Below are 22,529 nucleotides of genomic sequence, written 5' to 3'. Positions count from 1 at the left end.
TAGGGAACTTGTAATCCACAGCTGTCTGTGAAAGGTCAGGAAAGACAACGAAGAGTAGATCAAAATAAAAGCTATGTACTTTATTAAAGCCCAGACTCGTATTATACCAAATAGAATATTTCAACAAGGATATGCACATGAACTCACCGAAAATGATGACACATATGCCTATGTCCATTAGTATCTGGGTTGATTCTCGAACGTGATCCTTGATATGTCTGATCATTCCAACTTTATCCGTGAGCTTAATTCATGCACGGCACAACCCACGTTGTAAGCATTGCAATATCTTGCTGGTTTGTGTGGTGCTGGTTTACTCATCCCTGTCCTGCATCATAGATTAAGGACTGCCACAAAGAAGACTTGGAGCAACGAAGTTTACTGGTAAGTAATCGAGACATTACACATACAGAGATCTGTCCCACCCTACAATAGCAGCTCTACGATGCCCCTTTGACGCGCACAGTGGCTTATCCTATGTTCCAGAGCTGTGCCTAATTTGTGCAAATGGTTATGGTAGGTACTTAGTTTTCATCATCAGATTTGGACCCAGAGCATGAGAGAAAAATTAAGAAAGGCCGGGGAGAATAAAGGCGAAAGAGACAGAAAGGAAAACAGTGACCAAGGAAGAAAGCGGGGATCAAAAAGAAACTGCAAGAGTGAAATAAAGTGATAGGGAGTGTAGGGTGGTGGGGGAATAGGCCTGAGAGGGAATCAAAGACTAAGCAGACTTGCCATTCAGCAACCTTGGCATTTAGCAAGTCGGCGGTGGGCTCCTAAGAACGATTTTGGGCCGCTACCCTATATTTTTTTTGTTCAAAGTAAGCATTGTTACAGAATATCCGCCATTTAAAAATGGTTCCCATCTTATCTCAGTACCCCCTACGCTCTATTACATGTGTTTATCCAAAACTTGTTTTACCATTTTTCTAATGCCACTGAATGTCTGCAGCGCCCCTATTTATGACATAATTTCTGAAGTTGTGCCTGGGCTACAATATTTTTACAGGTTTTCCAGCACTGCCAGCCTGAGTGCACAGGGAAGGCTGGATTGTGTAACCTTAGGGCCTTACTCCTCACTTATGTAGACTACTTAAAGGCAGGTAGCAGCCTGCATTCACATTTCAGATATAATGCTCAAAAAAAGAGTAGTGAAATATGCAGAGTGGAAAACCAGAGTTTATCCTAGTATGAAATTAACCGTTTTTCAACTGCCCCTATATAAATGTATCACCTAGTCCCAGCAAATGCTACCATGAATGAGTTCTTAGGCACCGAGAGGTTTGCGGTCTCAGGTGCTACCAGGGTTGATGGTGCCATCTATGCCTCAAAAAACTCTAAGATGCCCACCTTGCTGTTCTCCTACGAATAATGCTGCACGAGCCCATACAGGGAGGGTCTACTTTAAGTAATATGAGGAAAGGTTCTATACAAGCACCACCAAATAAGCGCCTACATTTGATTATTCCTTGCGCTAAGATTCGACTTTTACACTGATGTTTTCACCAAACATAATAATAACAAACAGTCATCCAAAGGAATGAAGCTCAGAATCCAGTTTAATATCCCTGCCTCCAATGATAGCGCTTAGATGTACTTTTGCTGCTTCAGTTACATTCACAGGAAATGTGTGTCTGCCTAGAGTTAGGTATGGTCATCAGCCTTTGCAAGCCAGTCAATCTTCGTAGCAGATTAATGGGGCCTATTATAAGTGGGTAAAAATGAATGTGTCTAGTGTAGCTGGTACATACAAGAACAAGCACTGGCAAAGCCAACAGTTCTGTAGTAGGGGATCTCTGTGTATAGTCATAATCTAGTGAATAGTCCCGCCCATGTGCGTGGACCCCGGAGCAATCAAAAATAATCTCTTACAGTGTCGAAAAATGCAGAACTGCACAGACACTTAAGAGAGAATTTAAAGACAGATAATGCAGCCTAAAAAGGCTACACTGTCCAGTACTTCAACTAGAAATTCCACCACAAAAATCCACAAAACAGCAAAGCCTGTACAGATTCCCCTTGCTTTAACAGCAAAAGCCCTCAGGAATGATAGAGAGAAGAACCTGGACAGACAAGCCCCATAGGCTGCCATTATGTGGCTCAGAACAGGATACTGTGCCTTTAAGAGAACTTTCCAGAACTTCACAGTATCCCAGAATGCCCTGCAGGTCCCAGTTACTTTCAGTTCTTTTTTCCGGCTCCTACAAGCAGGACCCTGGAGCATTGAGCTCTCCCTTTTCAAGGGTTTATTGGTGTTTTTTCACTGTAAATTCGATTTGGGTACTTTCTAAGTACTTTTAGGCTTTTCTTCTTGGTGTTTTGCACTCTTTTGATGTCAAATATGCCTGCATTATTTGACAAATGCCCGGAGTGCTCCAGGAAGAAGGCAAAGTCAGATTCCCATGAGGTGTATATCCTCTGCCTTCCCTCTTCCCATGTCCCTGAGGAGTGTGAGATTTGCCAGGGCTTCTCTGGCAGGACCCTGAAGGAAAGAAAGAAGATCAGGCTTCAGGAACTCGAGGAAAGAAGGCTGAAGGCGCAAGGTGGGTCTGGAGGGGCTTCCTCTGCCCATGCTGAGGCCTCTGGGGGGCTCCCCAGGGGCAGGAAGTCCAGCAAACGCCCACATTCTCCGTCTGGGTCAGTAGCACTGACCACGACGTCGAGAGGGAGGTCCACGGCCAGCTCCCGGTCTCCCCAGGGCTCTGGGTCGAGAAAACGTCGCCCGTCGACGTCGAGGGACTTACACCGGCCGCCGTCGAACCCAGTGACGATTTCTTCGTCGTCGTCTTCGGCGTCGACGTCGAGTGATCGGCGTCGACGGGCCCGGCGTCGGCGCTCGCCTTCGAGGCGACACCGCCGATCGCCGTCGACGGACAGGACATCGTCGTCGTCGAGGGGATCCTCGTCGTCGAGACCGCCGTCGAAGCGGAAGAGGTCGCCGTCGAGGCGGAAGAGATCTCCGGCGAGGAAGAAGTCGCCGTCGAGGCGGTCGAGGTCGCCGTCGAGGCGGACAAGGTCGCTGTCGAGGCGTTCGAAGAGGTCGCCGTCGAGGCAGTCGAGGTCGCCGTCGAGGCACAAGAGATCGCAGTCGAGACATAAAGGATCGTCGTCGAGGTGGTCGGGCTCGACGTCGAGGCATGGAGGCCGTTCGACGCCGAAGCATAGAAGAAGGTCGACGCCGAAGGGGCGCTCGACGTCGAGGGACCTGCGGTCGACGCCTGGTCACCGTTCTTTGGTGTCGAGGGGTCGTGCTGACAGGCCTAGGACTGTGGGGGGCTCCCCTCAGTCTGGTAAGGAGGTGTATACCCCGAAGAAGGCTGTTCCACCTCCTCCTCCGTTGCCAGGAGGTTTACCTCTGAGGGCTCCAACCCCTCCTCCGTTGCCTCCTCTGCCTCCACTTCCAACGGCACCAAGGTCCAAGGTCTGTCTCGTTGCCCAGGCTTCCGACTCCTCCCAAGAAGACTCCTAAGTCTAAGGAACCGCCCAAGCCCAAGACGTCCGCCCCGGGGAAACCAGCGGAATGCCCCAGACCTCGGAGGTCAAGGTCACGCTCCAGGCGGAGAGACAGATCGAGGAGCAGACACAGGTCCTCCACCAGATCTAGACATCGCCACAGGAGGCATAGGTCCAGATCCCGTACGGCATCATCTAGGACCCGTTCCTACTCGCCTACCCTATCGGATTCTCCGGAGACTAGGGTGTCCCCGGTCGACGACATTGGCACGTTCCAGGAGGTGCTCTTGAGGGGGGCTGCGAAGTTGGGTATCACGGTGACGGCTCCTACACCTACGACGTCCGTGATATTCGAGATGCTTCACAAGATGCACCTGTCTCGCCCTCTTATGCCGTTGGTCCCAGGACTGGTCGAACCGGCGGAAGCGCTGTTCCTTACGCCGGCGGTGGTGAAGGCTGCTCCCTCAAGACTCCTGAAAAAGTACTGAGCGCCTGATTCGGACCCAGCCTTCCTACGTGTGGACCCGGTGCCCGACTCGGTGATAGTGACGGCGGCCAGGAAGCTGCATTCTACCTCCCCGTCCTCCACAGTGCCACCGGATAAAGAGAGCCGCTGGATTGATTCGGCTGGTAGGAAAGCCTGTGGGACCTCTTCCACCACCATGAAAGCCTCCAGCGATTCGGCTTTGCTAGGGCGGTACAACCGCGCGCTATGGGACTCACTGGAACAGTTTGCGGACCTTGTGCCACGCGACAGGAGGGAGGACTTCCTAGAAATTGTCTCGGAAGGGATGCTGGTTTCCAACCAGGCCATCAGTGCCGCTGCGGACAAAGCGCTGTTGGCCGCACATGGCTACTGTCACGGGGTCAACCAGCGCCGCCATGCTTGGCTCATGCTTACGTCACTCAAGCCTGAGGCGCAACAGCGGGTGGCCAATCTAACATTTTCCGGTGAAACCGGATTCGGAAAACATGCCGACGACGAAATGGCCCGGATGAAGGCCGAGGCTGAAACCCTGATGGCTGTGGGTCTAAAGAAACCCAAGGACAAAAAGCCTTACCGCCAGTTCCAACGGCGGTTCGGCTCGCAGGGGAAAGGAAGAGGACAGTCTTCTGGTCAGCAGCAGCAGCAACAACAGCAGCAGTTCCGAAGACCCTTCCAAAAACGTCAGAGGGGTAGAGGTGAACAGCAGTCCTCTACCGCGACCAAAGGCCCGGCCGGATCTCGCCCCTGAGCGGTTACTTCCCCTTCATCCGTTACCCGCTCCGGTGGGGGGAAGCGTTACATTTTTTCTGGCAGAGTGGAGAAAAATTACTCAGGACAAGTGGGTGCTGAATATTGTTTGCAATGGATACAGTCTTCGGTTCATCAGCCCTCCTCCATCGGTTCCTCCGGTCAGCTCACAGTATCAGCTGCGCGAGCTCCAGGCAGAGGTCGATATCCTGTTAAGGAAAAGGGCGATAGAAGATGTACCTCTGTCTCAAAGGGGAAGAGGTCTGTACTCCCGGTTCTTTCTGGTCCGCAAGAAGGACAAGAACGAGTTCAGGCCCATTCTGGACTTGCGACAGGCAAACAAGTGGATTCGCAGACAAAAGTTTTGCATGCTGTCGTTGCATCAGATTTATCCTCAGTTGCAACGGGGAGACTGGCTATGTGCCATAGACCTACAGGATGCATACTTCCATGTGCCCATTGCACACAAACACAGAAAGTTCCTGCGATTTCAAGTCGGCACCAATCACTATCAGTACACAGTACTTCCGTTCGGGCTGAAGTCTGCACCCAGGACGTTCTCGAAGTGCATGGCAGTGGTAGCGGCACACCTGAGGAAGAACAAGGTGTTTGTCTACCCGTACCTGGACGATTGGTTGATCAAGGCCTCCTCCTTCTCGGAAGCTCAAGCACACTTCCAGAAGACTTGCGTTCTGTTGAACAAGCTGGGGTTGCACATTACCATGTCCAAGTCTGTTCCGACTCCGGTCCAGTGCATTCAGTACTTGGGAGCCTCCATCGATACGCTGTCAGCAAGCGTGTCTCCTTCGGAGGAGCGACGATTATCACTCCTTCGGAAGGCTCAGGCTCTCATGTCCTCTCCATCTACGACAGTAAGGACGGTGTCTTCTCTACTGGGATCGATGGCCTCTTGTATCTTCCTGACGCCACATGCGCGGCTGCACATGAGACCGCTGCAGGAGTGCTTAGAAGATCAGTGGGACCAGAGGAGAGGTTCTTGGGACGACAAAATACGGCTGTCTCTGCATGCTCTTCAGTCTCTGAAGTGGTGTTGTTCAGCGGAGAATCTCCTCAGAGGGGTTCCCTTCCACAAGGACATTCCCACACAGACTATCGTGACGGATGCTTCTCTCCAGGGATGGGGAGCGCACTCCGGAGACTTACAGATTCAAGGGACGTGGTCCCCGACGGAGTCCACGTACCACATCAATTTCCTGGAACTCAGAGCTGTTCACTTAGCGCTGAAGGCTTTTCACCCGTCCTTCCGGACCAACTCTCTGCTTGTACAGACGGACAATACGACTACGATGTATTACCTCAACAAGCAGGGGGGCTCGAGATCCCGCACTCTGTCGCAGGAGGCGCAGGCGATCTGGCACTGGCTTCTGGCCCGAGGACTGTCGATAACGGCCACTCATCTGCCAGGTGTGCAGAATGTTCAGGCAGACGAGCTGAGCAGACTGATTCAGGAAAACCACGAATGGGTCGTAAACGACGAAGTACTGGGAGAAGTCTTCACAAGGTGGGGAACTCCAGACATAGATCAGTTCGCCACCGCCGAAAACAGCAAATGCCGAGACTTCGCCTCCAGGTACTACCAGCCAGGGACGCTTGGGAACGTGTTATGGATCAACTGGTCGAACAGCTTTCTGTACGCTTTTCCACCCATTCCCCTGATCCCGGCGGTTCTCATCAAGCTGTCCCAATCCAGGGCGAGGATGATTCTGATTGCCCCGGAATGGCCCAGACAGTGGTGGTTTACGGACCTGCTTCACCGGTCTCTCCTTCCTCACATGAAGCTGCCGTGCAGGCCGGACCTTCTCACGAAGTTCGGGGGTGAATGGTGCACCCCAACCTCTTGTCTTTGAGTTTGGCGGCATGGCTCCTGAAATAGTGCAATATGGCCATCTGAATCTCCCAGAGGATTGTATGGACATACTGAAGGAGGCTAAGCGACCTTCCACTAGGACTTCTTATGCTTACAAGTGGAAGAGGTTTTGCATCTGGTGCAAGTCTAAGAACTATGACCCTACGACATGCAAGGAGGATGTCATCCTTCCATATCTGCTACATCTGGTGCAGTCTGGCCTTAATGTCCATTCCATTAAGGTTCATCTGGCTGCTTTGACTGCCTACAGGAAATGCCCTTCACAGACTTCCTTCTTCCAGATCCCTGTGATCAAAGATTTTCTGGAAGACTTGAAGAAAGTATTCCCTCCTGTCAGGCTTCCTTCGCCTTCATGGGACTTGAATGTGGTGCTGTCCAGGTTGATGAAGGAGCCTTTTGAACCTATTCATAAGGCTTCGTTGCAGCACCTGTCCTGGAAGGCGGCGTTCCTCGTGGCCATTACATCGGCCCGCAGGGTGAGTGAAATTCAGGCGTTGTGTTGCCAAGAACCTTATACTGTATTTCATGCTGCTAAGGTTGTTATGCGTACTCACCCTAAATTTCTTCCCAAGGTTATTTCTGATTTTCATATCAACCAGACTATAACTTTACCTACGTTCTTTCAGAATCCTTCATCTCCAGCGGAAAGGTCCTTGCATTCCCTGGATGTTAGGAGGGTGCTGAAATTTTATCTGGATAAAACCAAAGATATTCGTAGGTCAGACCAATTGTTCATCAATTATGGATCAGTCAGGACGGGTCTTGCTACCTCTAAACAGTCCATCTTGAGGTGGATTGTGTCCTGCATACAATTGTGTTACCAACAAGCTAATAAGACCTTAGGGGGAAAACCTAAGGCTCATTCCACCAGGGGCAAAGCCGCCACGACGGCTTTGCTTCGTAACGTGCCAATTGCGGAAATCTGCAAGGCGGCCACTTGGAAGTCGGTCCATACCTTTGCTAAGCATTACTGCCTGGATTCTGATGCCAGGGCAGACGCTCAGGTTGGGCAGGCTTCGCTGCAAAATCTGTTCGCACAATAGTGGCGTTAATTCTCGTTCTCCACCGCCGCTGTGGTGTGGGGATGGGCTTGCCATTCTATTCACTAGATTATGACTATACACAGAGATCCCCTACTACAGAAGGAGTATTTCTGTCCTGTAACTCCAGTTCTGTAGTAGGGGTATCTCTGTTATAGTCATAAGCGCCCGCCCTCCTCCCCGGTGGAGAGAGATATTCATGTACGGAATGCTACAGGTCTGGCGTGTTACGCCTTCAAAAAGAACTGAAAGTAACTGGGACCTGCAGGGCATTCTGGGATACTGTGAAGTTCTGGAAAGTTCTCTTAAAGGCACAGTATCCTGTTCTGAGCCACATAATGGCAGCCTATGGGGCTTGTCTGTCCAGGTTCTTCTCTCTATCCTTCCTGAGGGATTTTGCTGTTAAAGCAAGGGGAATCTGTACAGGCTTTGCTGTTTTGTGGATTTTTGTGGTGGAATTTCTAGTTGAAGTACTGGACAGTGTAGCCTTTTTAGGCTGCATTATCTGTCTTTAAATTCTCTCTTAAGTGTCTGTGCAGTTCTGCATTTTTCGACACTGTAAGAGATTATTTTTGATTGCTCCGGGGTCCACGCACATGGGCGGGACTATTTACTAGATTATGACTATAACAGAGATACCCCTACTACAGAACTGGAGTTACAGGACAGAAACTACTCCTCCTCATCTTTGGAACCTACTAAATCTAGCAATGGTGTTTAGCAATACTGTAGAGCATCAGCAATATGCTGTGCAATATAGCCAAAAGAAAAAAGGGCATGATGGCCCACCCGAAGTAGCGAATGCATTTTGTTGGTGAATTAAAAAAAAAAAGTCAAACAAGATGGCCACAAAAACACAAAACGTTGTTTGATAGTTAATGTTGACATTTTTTGTAGCATTCATTCATCGTGTGTATTTCTAGCACAGACTAGTGTTTTTGGGGAGTTTCGATGGGTAATAGTTGCAGCACAGAAAGTTATGGTCAGTAGTATCAAATGCAAAGCTGCAACCAACAACCAGCTCTGAAGATGCTTTTGCCAATTTACAATCCAGTTAATCATTTTTGTCAACTATGCTGCTCCAGACAGAGAGGAGCCATTTGCAAATCAGATTTGGCCTTGATTCAGTAGGAACTGTCCACCCTGAACTGCAAGTCCAGGTCACATCTAAACGAAAACGCAAGCAACACCATAGTGGGCAAAATAATGATGGAGTGGAATGCGGCCTACGTTATTACTAGTGGCTGAGATTAACTCAAGCATCACAGCTAGCTTTTTTTTGTTTGTATAAGTGAAACATCCTAAGTGCAACAGATATGCCCAAATGAAGGCCCTGTGCTCACTGTTCCTATGGGCTGAAGCTGTTCCTTACTGAAGCGGCCCAACGGCCTGAACCCGTCTGGGGTTGATGATGTTCCTATCTAAAGGAGGCCTGGTCTGGCAGTTTGCCTACTATTGGAGCAGACCAATTCTTATTAGCATCAATCTGGTTTCTGTCTAGAGTAGCACAGTTGGACTGGAATGTGTTCCGAAAAGTTCTTAGTGGATGAGAGCAATTCAAGTATTCGATCCACAGTTATTTTATAAGTGCTGACCAGGTTGAGGCACTCCCTTCAGGAAGTCCCTTTTATAACAATTTAAAAACAGGATAAATTCTTCCTTGTTGGCAATAAAAAAAACTAGTAAATCTGCCCTCACGTTGAACATTTGATCTGTCATAGTTTTCAAATGGTTGGGGGCATCTACAAGAGATTCAAGTTGTCCTTTTTAGTTCAAGGGGCTTGGATTTTAACTGAAGAGTGGCCTGGCACTCATTCAAGCACATACTTGTGCAGTGCACTCCTTCATACATTCCACATGTTCCTTTGAGATTGGAGTGGCAGATTCACAGACCTCAATCCACCTAAGCACAGGTCAGATGAACATCCCAGCAACACCCTAAACTTTCTTGTGTTTTTGCAAATTTAAAATCAAGAATTATTTTGCAGTCACTATGGGGGACTGGGATGTCTTCACACCTTGTTAGTTAATTGCAATGCTTACAGTAGTGGTTTAGACTTTACATGTGTTGGATTCTATGTAATACTTCCATTGAATAGCTGCTAACCTAGTTTGAAAATGGTTGGGGCTCAGATTTACCAGGGCACTAAAGACATCTGCCCACCACCCCCTCTCAGCGTCTCCTGCTGACGACTGCACAGAGACACAAATCCTTGTGCATTATCAGCAGATGTTGTAGTGTGTTTGTTTGGCTGCTAGAGGGGTGAGGCAGGGTTTAAATGCTACAACTCCAAGATCCCTGAATTTGCCATCTTGGAAGGTACAGTTTGAACTTTTCTAAGTAATGCATTTATTTCTACTGAAACTAGGAGGTTGCTTCAAGCATGCCAATACCCATGTTCCCATGATTGATAAATTGATTTAGCGGTACATTCACTGAGGACAATACTTCTTGATTCACGAGGCTGTTACTTGGGTGACGCCACTGCTCAATGCATAGCTTCTGTTACAGGCCAATTCTGAGATACCCAACATTTCTCCCAAATCAAATCTCCTTTTTTACAAGATGTTAATATGGCTTATATCCAACTTAATGTGCTCATTTTGAAGCCCTCCAAAGAGTGAAAGAATGAGTAGGCCAGCCCAGATCTACAGCCTACAAGCAGAAGTCTGAAAAGGGTGAACAGACCACTGACCACTCATGCTTATTTGAATAGAAGGCACCCGTGGAATGATCTTTGTACCTTGTGGACTTTTGAATCCCTAATCTATAAATTATGATAGCTCAAGGAAGGCCTCTGCCAGATCAGAATTCAAACACTAATGGGTGGGGCTTTTTATTGGGCCTCTGTGAATTCCATGTGTTGCTCTGAAGGCAGGTTTATGCGTATCACTCGTTATTTAATTTAGCAGAAGCAGGCATTTAATTAGCAATTATTCCAGCATAAATACAAACCCTCCAGATGTTTTTTATTTGTCTCCTTTTAAAGAGAGGCGTTCATGAAACGTGGTACATATTATTTCTAGTATGATACCGGCTTTCATAATGGGATGTGTATCCCTTTGATCCCGTGTTATCTTTTGGTTTAAGGATTTGGCAAGGAAAATGGCAAAAACGAATCTGATGAAAGTTTAGATGACAGACACTCCAGTGAAGCCATCAATTTCAGCTTTGGATCCTTACGCGTTGTTTACAAAGGCAAGCAGTTCTATTACACTAACATCACAATGTAGTTGATTTCAGTACCCACCATTCCTTTGATAAAAAATGTATTTCAAATTTCTAAAGCAACCAAGAGCTACCTCCTCCAAACTTATTTCCGAGACCCCCTTATTGTCAGGCTGAATAAAAGAGGTCCGAGGTTTCACAACATCTGCATTTTCTGAGTCTCTTCTATCCTTTTCACTGTCCACAGGTAGAAGATGTAGAGCTTTCCAAGCAGCCAAGTTTTGTCTGCCTGCATTGCTCACTAATTCTGCATTACAGCTAACGATGAAACTTCATGCAATGGCTACTCCTCCAAGAAACACCCTTGCTCATTCAAACCAAACTAAGGAAGCATAAGTGGCTTTTCAGAGGCATGTACCAATGAAAGAGGCCTCTCCACATATCTCTGGATACCAATTCTAGAGCAGATGCTCAGTTTGGCTGACCTGTGACCTGCAGCTTGAATGGTTGGAATCTTAGACTACACAGGGGTGAGGCGTGTTCAGTAGAATGGGGGAGCGGGTGAGCTTCAGATTTTCTGACAATCAGACTGGCATATAATGTTTAAACACATTATAGGACAAGCAGGGTGAATGGGTGAGGCCTACGGGGCAATTCAAAGGGAGAAGAATACGGATTGGTAGGAGCACTAAGAGAGAAAACACAATATTTTGTAAAATACCCAATTTTGAGGACGTTCTAAACAGAGAGGGAACAAGTGTGTGTGCCATTCGATTTTGTCTGTGTTTATGGAAACATCCCTGGTGAAATCCGACTGACATCTCACAACACCTGACTGAAATCACATGTACCCAACTATTTATCAGAAAATAAATTTATTAGGGGGAATTACACCCCCCCCCCCCCCGAAGCTACGCCCCTGAGACTGGCATGTATGGCAAACACCCTCTGCCTTTAATGCTTGGTAAAAAATGAGCTAAAGTGTTCTGACTGTGGAGAAATCTGGCTATAGAAGAAACAAAAGGGACCTACCATAGCACGTCTATGGCCTGCTTCATATAAACAAAGCCCACCCTCTTATCCCAAACTGCATCGTCTGAATCAAGGATAAGACATCACCGGACATACTGGAGGATGGGAACATTGAAAAAACACATATGTATGCTCCCATGATCTTGTAGAAAGCATTAGCTGTATGTATACATGATCTCTGTCTTCTAAATGCGCAGCTCAGAGCATCCATGGCTGCCGAACGTGAAGGAGCCTATTGTCGAAGAGAAGCTACGTTACTATGGCAACTAACTTCATACTACAGACACGAAATGCACCACAGTCACTGACAGGCCTGCATGGAAATCTACCACAGACCCAACAGGGTGGTGCCTCTGAAAGGGCCAGGCCAAAGCCAATCACATGACAAGAACAACCGACACGTGACTACGTCTCCCACAGTCCCTCGGGAGATTCGGGAGCAACAGCCGGACAAGAATTCTGCCCCCCCTATCCCCCCCCCCCGGGCAATGCACCTCGTGTACACCAGCACCAATACAGCAGGAACCAGAAATAAGCAAGCAGGAAGAAGACTGGAGCAAATCACCGAGTGTGACAAATTGTTTAGACTTCTAAAGCAGAACAACTCCAGGGCTTTGCAGGCAGCAAACCCACTGACTGCAGCAAGTACGCACTGCTCAGCTTATCTTGATGACTGTACAGTAAGACTCAATGACAGCCTGCTAGTGGCATCAGTTTTCATATATAATTGCTGTTCCTGCTCTTTCTCCAAAACATACCCACGTTACTAAGAAGCATTTCCCTTACCAAAATATGCAACCAAACGGGTGAAATACGTTTTCAGATTACTTTGTGCTTATGAGAAGGTTTCTTTAGTGTGAGACAGAGGAGAATCAGTAATTTAATGAGTGTTTGTCTACAATGTATTTTGTGATATAACTTGCACAATATCGCATCGTAATTTGGTGAAAAAATATGAATAGAAAATGTTTTGCTTCCTCTTTTAAATAAGGTTTCAAAATGGACATAAAAACGGAAGAACACTAAAGGAAGTGAAAGGCAATTGTCCCTCATTGCTGTGTGCCAGTCAGGGGAGCAGTGCGGACCCATGCAGCGCCTGTGGCATGGGTGAGGGCAACACTTCAGGGCACCCCCAGGCTTCAGGGGGCCCCATTCAGTTTAAGGCCAATGAATATCTGTGAGATATGGACGGCTCAGGGGCCCCTGCTCACATTCGTCCGCGGATCCCCAAATGTTGCGTTATGTCACTTGTACCAGTCACATCTTGCGCTGCTGCAAATTACGTCATGATGCTTTCAGCAGGTGAAATGCTCAGTGACCGACCGGACCAGGCAAACAGCAAAACCTCCAACATCCTGAGTTGCTCTACTTGGGCTATGAAGACATGGCTTCCATTCACCACCAATCCGCACTGTTCAATGGGTACAGAAATTCAGGTGGAATCGCACGAGGGACAACAAGGAACACTCTGTATCCAGAGCAAAATTAAATCCAACCTTTCCTACATACTTCAGTCGGAATTAAGACTAATTGCTTCCCCTCCCCCATCACCCACACACCTGCTCCAACATCTCCTGGCTGAGACACCATTTATGGAGAAATCATGGCTGCATAATTAAGGCACAAACGAAAGGGATGGGCGTGTTTTCCCCATTTCCCCTTCTGCAACAAAAGATGTTCTTTTTCCACCGATTTGCATTGGCTTTCTAAACTAATAACCGCTTTCTTTAACCTCTTCCGTGCCTTCTGCGTGTGCTGTCTTGCGCGTTTCGTTGAGAGCACCGATGGAAGCAATGGCCTTCATAAGAGCGCCATTGATGCCTTCCAAAGATGCAAATGGACTAAAGCGTGGGCGCCTTCCTTATGCCCAGAGCTCCTAGGTCTTTGGAAGTGACCAAGGGATCAACCAGCTGCTTCATTTCTTCTCCTTGGCACCCTCCTCCACTGCCACCGTTGGCTCAGCCCAGCCCCCGCACATTGCCAAGCTTCAGTACCCTTGCACTGCGGATGAGGCTTTCCAGCGCCTACAGGGTGATGCTGCAGATTTTCTGCACAGCCATCCTGAGCAAGAAAAGGCACAAGGGAGATGATGCGGGCTGGTGGCTACATTGTAAACTGTCAACCCAGAAGACCCGAGTTCTAACCCCGGTTTTCCCACTTGACTAGATTGTATAATGCCGGGATTACCCTTTATCTGCCTGCCCTTCAGTTCCCGCACCTGCCAAACCCGGGAGCAATTATTAACAGGCTACAATCATCAGCATTCAGTGCTGCATAAAAAGACACCGCCAGCTACAGAAACCACTACACCATAAATCAATGCATTACCGAAATGGAAAAAACAGCTCTTGCCTTACCTTCTTTTTCTGTCTTCCCAGCAATGAAACGATAAACCCCAAATATGTGTCTCACTTTCAGCTAAAGGAGGGTGACACGGAAGATCTGGGGAAAAATAAAGACCAAAAAAAATGTTTTACTCTCTGCACATCCGTAGCCTCAGCCTCCCTCGAAAGAAAAGCAAACGGTACCCTTTTCTTAACCAAAATGCCGCTAGCGCCGGAGGGAGCAGGCGAGCGCGTCGCTTTGCAGCAGGTCGCCTCTTCCCGGCGTAATGTCCTTTGTCTGGAGTCTGCGAAGCCCCCGACGCCTGAGCACAAGGGGTGCGATACCAGCTAATAGGCTGCCGCCCCGGGAACCCTACCCTGAAACAAGTGCTGCATAATGCCTGCCCCAGCCCTGCACCCAGAGGCGCCCTGCCTGCCTGCCTACCTCCGCGCCAGACGCCGTCTGCCAGCTCCCAGCCGCTGGGTCTCCGAGCCAGGAAGCCGAGGACTGCGAGTCAAAAACACCGGTCCCTGCAGTGGCAAGAAAGAGAGAGAGCGAGCGAGAGAGAGAGGGAGGGAGGGAGAGGGGGTGGGGGGACTCGCCAGCCACAGAATTTTCTAGAAGGAGCGCCCGCCGGTGAGCTCCGCCATCACTCCCGTACAAAGAGAGGCTGCGCCGCGGATGCTTAAGCAGCTTGACGAGGGGCCCGTGGCGGCGAATGCCTGACAGACATTTTAAGTGCGTGCACCCGGGCATGTCCCCAGGGGGCCGGGCCCTGGCTTAATCCCAGCTGCATCACCTGCCCCGTTCTCCGTTCCAGCCTGACACACACTTACTGCCCGCTCACTGGACCCACTCAGACAAACGGGCACAGGTACAGGGTAACCTGGCGCACTCAGGGCAGTCTCACTCACAGTCCACAGAAGTACCCCCATTCCTCGTGGGAAAAGAGGATCTCCTGTCAGTGGGCAGGTACTGAGCGATCCATGGCCAGTGCCCAGCTCTTATGGGTAGGCCTGGACCAGCCTGACTTTCTCCCAAGCACTATTGACCAAAGGCAGGGGCATATCGCAAAACTTTCCCATTCGCTCTTAGACCAATTGGCCTTTAATTCCAGTAATTTAAACCTGTCCCTTTCCATCATGTTTACTGCCCGCTCACACTGTCCAGGCAGGCGCCCTTTGACAGTCGAACTGGCGCAAACAATAGATAGCGCAATCTCCTCCTGGGAACCGAGATGCACCTATCGCCGATCATTACTATAGCCTTCAAGAATGGGCCACACTCATAATCACAGTAGCCTGACTTGCATCTCAACGTCAAATGTTATCGGTCTTTACGAGGCAAATTTGTATAATAAATTCTTCCCAATCACTCATGGACCTGTCAGCTTCACCCTAAATCCTGGCACTATGAACCATCCTCTTTCTCCATCCATGATGGGCACACACTTACTGCCTACTCACATTTTTTTCTGATTAGCAGGCTCAAACAAGAAATATTCAGCTTCGCTCAGGGCGCAATATCAATCAGCACACAATTTCCCATGCAAAATTAAGCATACTTATCACTGGCCTACTACTGGAGCATTTAAAGGCTTGGCTACTCCAATATATGCAGGCCAGCCTGACTTGTAACTGGCTCTACCTCAGCCCTTCCAGAGAAAATTGCGCCTGGAATATCAAAAAACCTTTCTATTCGTCTGTTCCACAGTCCACCTCTGGTTTTTGTACATCAGTATTCCTAGTAGAAAACCCTAAACAAACCGAGAGGCTGCATTTAGAAGTAGATGTTTCCTTTCTAGCCAATGTGCACTACTATAAATATGCAAAATGAGCTTACGCCATCTGCATCCTGTTTACTACTGCAACATCTTTGAATTAAGTTTATAAAGATTGTGCGGCTGCAAACTTTCCCTGAGTTACACAGATTGCCAGAAGACAAATCAGGACAGGTGAAGGACTCCATTTGAACATGAAAGTAGGAGTAGTCAAGAGAAAGAAAGTCTCACCACTGAAAAGTCCATAAAAGGTAACTCAAGCCAATCAAATATTTGCTGAGTCACAAATACATTAAAACAGAAGTGATCCAATTTGCTTAATCACGTAGTGTTCTAATTCTGAACAAAATGAAAGGCCTATATTTAAGGGAGTGAATTGATTTAGTATATGTTTAGCCATCAAATCTTTGTTCTACCCGACAATCATGCTGACAAAATCAAGGGTGCATATGAGAATAACACTAAAGAAAAGAAAGGTGAAGTGCTAATAGATTGTCTATACTGACCACTGAAATTAATACAGCAATCAACGATAATATATGCAATCCTCTGTGTGACTGTTTTTGCCTGGTGTAATCAATCCGTCACTTGTTCTCAAGTAAGTTATTGTTCTTAATGGGTCACTGATACCCAATGTCAATGTGTGAATTGATATTATTAGGGGACTTTAATATACACCCATGCACTTTACCATGCATTATCCAAGATGATGATGGTCCCCCCCTCTCCTCATCTGTCCATCTGGAACATACTAGGCGTGGAGAGCATCTTGAAACTTTCCTTGCAAGATGGAACTTATATGAGTCGGGTTGCGGGGATGGAAAAAATAGGTCCCCTACGTTTAAGGGAAAAGATATGGGTACTATTATAGATTATATTTTTGTGTCTTCTTTTTGGTTACACAATGTGATAGAATATTACACAGAGGTGTCAGCTTTTAGCGATCATAATCCTGTTTTAATTGAAGTGAAGCATACGAATTTTATCTCTTTAAAAACAGTAAATGTTGGAGGGGGAGCTAACGTTTCGGTAAAAGATCAGAACCGTAGGTTGAAATGGACAAAAATAGTCCCTGAAACCTTTCTTCAAGAGGTTCTGTCTAAAGTAGAGGATGAAGTTGCAATATGCCTAGCGAATAGAACACAATGTAAAGATGTTATAGTAGCATTTGATAATATCTGCATAGAAATTAATCGTAGTCTGCAGAATAATTCCAGGCAGAAGCTGCAAGTGGGCAAAAGATGGTTCGACAAGAAATGCTCAAAAGCACATGGAGTACTACTTAGAGTTTTGAAAGCAACTCCTAAAAATCATGCAGATATAGCTAGTGCAAGGATCACATACAAAACAAGCATTGAAAATGCAATAGGTCTCGCAATAGAAGAGTTTGACATTTTTCGTTTTGCAAATGGATGAGTGGTGTTGCGTGGATGAGTGGCGTTGCGTGGATGAGTGGCGTGTGTGAGTGGCGTTGCGTGTGTGAGTGGCGTTGCGTGTGTGAGTGGCGTTGCGTGTGTGAGTGGCGTAGCGTGTGTGAGTGGCGTTGCGTGTGTGAGTGGCGTTGCGTGTGTGAGTGGCGTTGCGTGTGTGAGTGGCGTTGCGTGTGTGAGTGGCGTTGCGTGGATGAGTGGGGTTGGAATGCAATAGGCCTCGCATTAGAAAAGTTTTAGTTATTGGTCTTGTAAATGACATAATTTATTTATTTTTTCGTTGTTAAAATTGCTAAATTGATGGCTTTGTCATTTACAATGCCAATAGTTATAACTTTTGCAAATGTGACACCTATAGCATTTGGAATGCAACATGTTTTGTATTTACGTTACTTATATGGCAGCTCTGGTCGTTATGCTACATCCCTAGATAGTTTTATCTTTCGCAAATGTGACACCTATTGTAACACAATATGTGTTGTGAGGGTGAGTGAGGGTGAGGGGTTGAGGGTGAGGTGTTGAGGGTGAGGGGTTGAGGGTGAGTGAGGGTGAGGGTGAGTGAGGGTGAGGGGTTGAGGTTGAGGGTGAGTGAGGGTGAGGGTGAGGTGTTGAGGGTGAGGAGTTGAGGGTGAGTGAGGGTGAGTGAGTGTGAGGGGTTGAGGGTGGGTGAGGGTGAGGGTGAGTGAGGGTGAGGGGTTGAGGGTAAGTGAGGGTGAGGGTGAGTGAGGATGAGGCTGAGGGGTTGAGGGTGAGTGAGGGTGAGTGAGAGTGAGGGTGAGTGAGGGGTTGAGGGTGAAGTGTTGAGGGTGAGTGAGGGTGAGGGTGAGGGGTTGAGGGTGAGTGAGGGTGAGGGGTTGAGGGTGAGTGAGGGTGAGGCGTTGAGGGTGAGTGAGGGTGAGTGAGGGTGAGGGTGAGTGAGGGTGAGTGAGGGTGAGTGAGGGTGAGGGTGAGTGAGGGTGAGTGAGGGTGAGTGAGGGTGAGGGTGAGTGAGGGTGAGTGAGGGTGAGGGTGAGTGAGGGTGAGTGAGTGTGAGTGAGGGTGAGTGAGGGTGAGGGGTTGAGGGTGAGTGAGGGTGAGGGATTGAGGGTGGGTGAGGGGTTGAGGGTGAGTGAGGGTGAGGGGTTGAGGGTGAAAGGGTGAAGGTGAGGGTGAGTGAGGGTGAGGGGTTGAGGGTGAGTGAGGGTGAGGGTGATTGAGGGTGAGGTGTTGAGGGTGAGTGAGGGTGAGGGTGAGTGAGGGTGAGGGTGAGTGAGGGTGAGTGAGGGTGAGGGTGAGGGGTTGAGGGTGAGTGAGGGTGACTGAGTGTGAGTGAGAGTGAGGGTGAATGAGGTGTTGAGGGTGAGGGGTTGAGGGTGAGTGAGGGTGAGGGGTTGAGGGTGAGTGAGGGTGAGGTGTTGAGGGTGAGTGAGGGTGAGGAGTTGAGGGTGAGTGAGGGTGAGTGAGTGTGAGTGGTTGAGGGTGAGTGAGGGTGAGGGGTTGAGGGTGAGTGAGGGTGAGGGTGAGGGTGAGTGAGGGTGAGGCTGAGGGGTTGAGGGTGAGTGAGGGTGAGTGAGAGTGAGGGTGAGTGAGGGGTTGAGGGTGAAGGGTTGAGGGTGAGTGAGGGTGAGGGTGAGGGGTTGAGGGTGAGTGAGGGTGAGGGGTTGAGGGTGAGTGAGGGTGAGGCGTTGAGGGTGAGTGAGGGTGAGGGTGAGTGAGGGTGAGGGTGAGTGAGGGTGAGTGAGGGTGAGGGTGAGTGAGGGTGTGTGAGTGAGGGTGAGGGTTGAGGGTGAGTGAGGGTGAGGGTGATTGAGGGTGAGGGGTTGAGGGTGAGTGAGGGTGAGGGTGAGTGAGGGTGAGGGTGATTGAGGGTGAGTGAGGGTGAGGGTGAGGGGTTGAGGGTGAGTGAGGGTGAGGGTGATTGAGGGTGAGGGGTTGAGGGTGAGTGAGGGTGAGTGAGAGTGAGGGTGAGTGAGGGGTTGAGGGTGAGTGAGGGTGAGGGTGAGGGGTTGAGGGTGAGTGAGGGTGAGGGGTTGAGGGTGAGTGAGGGTGAGGCGTTGAGGGTGAGTGAGGGTGAGGGTGAGTGAGGGTGAGTGAGGGTGAGGGTGAGTGAGGGTGAGTGAGGGTGAGGGTGAGTGAGGGTGAGTGAGTGTGAGTGAGGGTTGAGGGTGAGTGAGGGTGATTGAGGGTGAGGGGTTGCGGGTGAGTGAGGGTGAGGGTGAGTGAGGGTGAGGGTGATTGAGGGTGAGTGAGGGTGAGGGGTTGAGGGTGAGTGAGGGTGAGGGTGATTGAGGGTGAGGGGTTGAGGGTGAGTGAGGGTGAGGGTGAGTGAGGGTGAGGGTGATTGAGGGTGGGTGAGGGTGAGGGGTTGAGGGTGAGTGAGGGTGACTGAGTGTGAGTGAGAGTGAGGGTGAGTGAGGTGTTGAGGGTGAGGGGTTGAGGGTGAGTGAGGGTGAGGGTGAGGGGTTGAGGGTGAGTGAGGGTGAGGGGTTGAGGGTGAGTGAGGGTGAGGGTGAGGGTGGGTGAGGGTGAGTGAGGGTGAGTGAGGGTGAGGGGTTGAGGGTGAGTGAGGGTGAGGGTTGAGGGTGAGTGAGGGTGAGGGGTTGAGGGTGAGTGAGGGTGAGGGGTTGAGGGTGAGTGAGGGTGAGGGTGAGGGGTTGAGGGTGAGTGAGGGTGAGGGTGGGTGAGGGTGGGTGAGGGTGAGGGGTTGAGGGTGAGTGAGGGTGAGTAAGAGTGAGGGTGAGTGAGGGGTTGAGGGTGAGGGGTTGAGGGTGGGTGAGGGTGAGGGATTGAGGGTGAGTGAGGGTGAGGGTTGAGGGAGGGTGAGGGTGAGTGAGGGTGAGGGTGAGTGAGGGTGAGTGAGGGTGAGGGGTTGAGGGTGAGTGAGGGTGAGGGTGAGTGAGGGTGAGTGAGGGAGAGTGAGGGTGAGTGAGGGTGAGTGAGGGTGAGGGTGAGTGAGGGTGAGGGTGAGTGAGGGTGAGTGAGGGTGAGGGTGAGTGAGGGTGGGTGAGGGTGAGTGAGGGTGAGTGAGGGGTTGAGGGTGAGTGAGGGTGAGTGAGGGTGAGTGTGAGTGAGGGTGAGTGAGGGTGAGTGAGGGTGAGGGGTTGAGGGTGAGGGGTTGAGGGTGAGTGAGGGTGAGGGTGAGTGAGGGTGAGGGTGAGTGAGGGTGAGGGGTTGAGGGTGAGGGGTTGAGGGTGAGTGAGGGTGAGTGAGGCTGAGGGGTTGAGGGTGAGTGAGGGTGAGTGAGGGAGAGTGAGGGTGAGTGAGGGTGAGGGGTTGAGGGTGAGGGTGAGTGAGGGTGAGGGGTTGAGGGTGAGGGGTTGAGGGTGAGTAAGGGTGAGTGAGGCTGAGGGGTTGAGGGTGAGTGAGGGTGAGTGAGGGAGAGTGAGGGTGAGTGAGGGTGAGGGGTTGAGGGTGAGGGTGAGTGAGGGTGAGGGGTTGAGGGAGGGTGAGGGTGAGTGAGGGTGAGGGGTTGAGGGTGAGTGAGGGTGAGGTGTTGAGGGTGAGTGAGGGTGAGGGGTTGAGGGTGAGTGAGGGTGAGTGAGAGTAAGTGTGATTGAGGGTGAGGGGTTGAGTGTGAGTGAAGGTGAGGGGTTGAGGGTGAGTGAGGGTGAGTGAGAGTGAGTGCCTTGTGTTATTTTGTATGTAATGTAAATGTGTGTGTTTTGTAATATGTGTTGTGTTATGTGTGTGTTTTGTGTCTGTTGACTCCCGTATGTAAGTGAATAATTGTAAAATGGAGGACGCAATGCGTGTCCTTGACGCTACCTACGTTAGCGTTCTAGTTTTTTTTTGTATTGTTAAATATTGTTTTTGATTGACGTTTATTTTTAGCCAATCGGAGCGCTACGTTTTTGACGTAGCGTTCCGATTTGCTTACGTCAACGGTGGAAATGCCCAGAAGATCGAGAAACTTCGGGCGCGGAAGGCGTGTGCTTGTTGGTGTGGTGTTGCTGCGTCGTTTGACAGGTAAGATATTATTTGTAAGTGTTTTGTTATCTAATTAAATGTAGTATCCATAGTATGTACAAAGTAATTAATTATTAGGAGTGTGTTTATATAAATATAGAACTTTTTTGTTAGCGATTGTAATTATTGTCATTTATTTATGTAAATTAAATTTAATTAATTGTTTTTCTTGTTGATATATAATGTATATGTTAGCGACAACTCTAATTTAATTATTTTGTAGCTGCTGTTCGTTATTTTACGTACATGAAATGATTTTAGCACTTAGAAGGGCTATTTCGTTTCGAGTATATTTATGTATAAATAAGATGTACTGTTATTTAATGTGTATAATTTAAACTTTTTACAAACTGCTATTTTGTAATTGTATGTAATAATGTTCGTGATATTTTTAATTTAGGGTATGTAAATATTGTGTTCTAGTTGCGTAAAAGTCAATTTTAATCCTTACTGATGGGATGTTTTCCTGAAAGTTTTAGTGAGAAGCCAGTTATAAATGTTCTGGTCCTTGTTAAGTAAGCTTTGTTCCGTGTACCTTTGCATGTTTATGGTCACTGTCTATAACCAGATGTACTAACAATGTGGAAGTTCATCCATCTTGTGACTGATGATTTTTTGAACGTGTATTTGTTATATTCATTTGTCTTTGTATTAGACCGTTTATTATTGGACTTAAGTTGTTGCTTGTAGACATCTTCTTTCCCTTATTGTTTCGCATACCTTAATGAATTTTTTACATTCCTTTGCTTACTTAGAGTGGAATACTTTATTGTATTTTTTGCAGAATTGCAATTAGGCTGTGAAGGCTCGTGCTTTTGTGATTACGCACTTTGTTTGTGTTTTTGAATTACTCCGGCATGGTTTAATGGTTTATTTTCCGTTACTTTAGTAAGTGCTTTATGTTGTGAATTGGTGTCCTTTTGATGGCTTTGTCCACTTTTAACGTGTTGTATTTGCTGTGTATTCAGATGTTTCCCTATTTTTTGTGCATTTATGTTATATGTTAAAAAATGGTTTTATTTTACAATCTCTTTCAGCATTTTTGTGTACTAATTGATGCACTGTCCTTGCGTTGCATTGTTTTAAGTTTTGAATAGCTCCAAGTGTGTTATCCGATTTTTATTTATTAAAATAAATGTTGCCTAACGCTATTTATGTGTGTAGTTGGAGGGTGGAGTTATATTTGGAGGGTAGAGTTGTAGGGTGGTATTGTCGTTATAGGGTGTAGTTTGA

General features: G+C 48.4%; 1 protein-coding gene across 4 annotated transcripts in view; it reads right to left on the bottom strand.

The window, feature by feature from the left end:
* MAP2 (microtubule associated protein 2) overlaps positions 1–22,529 on the bottom strand; it is a 1,143,712-nt gene that overhangs the window by 590,136 nt on the left and 531,047 nt on the right. Inside the window, exon 1 of one of the 4 annotated variants that reach the window (XM_078680560.1) lies at positions 14,174–14,228. The exons of the other annotated variants lie outside the window; for them this stretch is intronic. The gene's annotated coding sequence lies outside the window, so the exon portion shown is untranslated. Of the gene's footprint in view, positions 1–14,173; positions 14,229–22,529 lie in introns of those variants that run through there. 4 annotated transcript variants of the gene reach the window in all.

This window comes from Lissotriton helveticus, chromosome 3_1 (genome assembly GCF_964261635.1).
Source record: "Lissotriton helveticus chromosome 3_1, aLisHel1.1, whole genome shotgun sequence".
In the NCBI taxonomy this organism is placed as follows: Eukaryota; Metazoa; Chordata; class Amphibia; order Caudata; family Salamandridae; genus Lissotriton; species Lissotriton helveticus.
The sequence above is the reverse complement of the archived record's forward strand: the minus strand, read 5'-3'. Positions and strand labels throughout refer to the sequence as shown.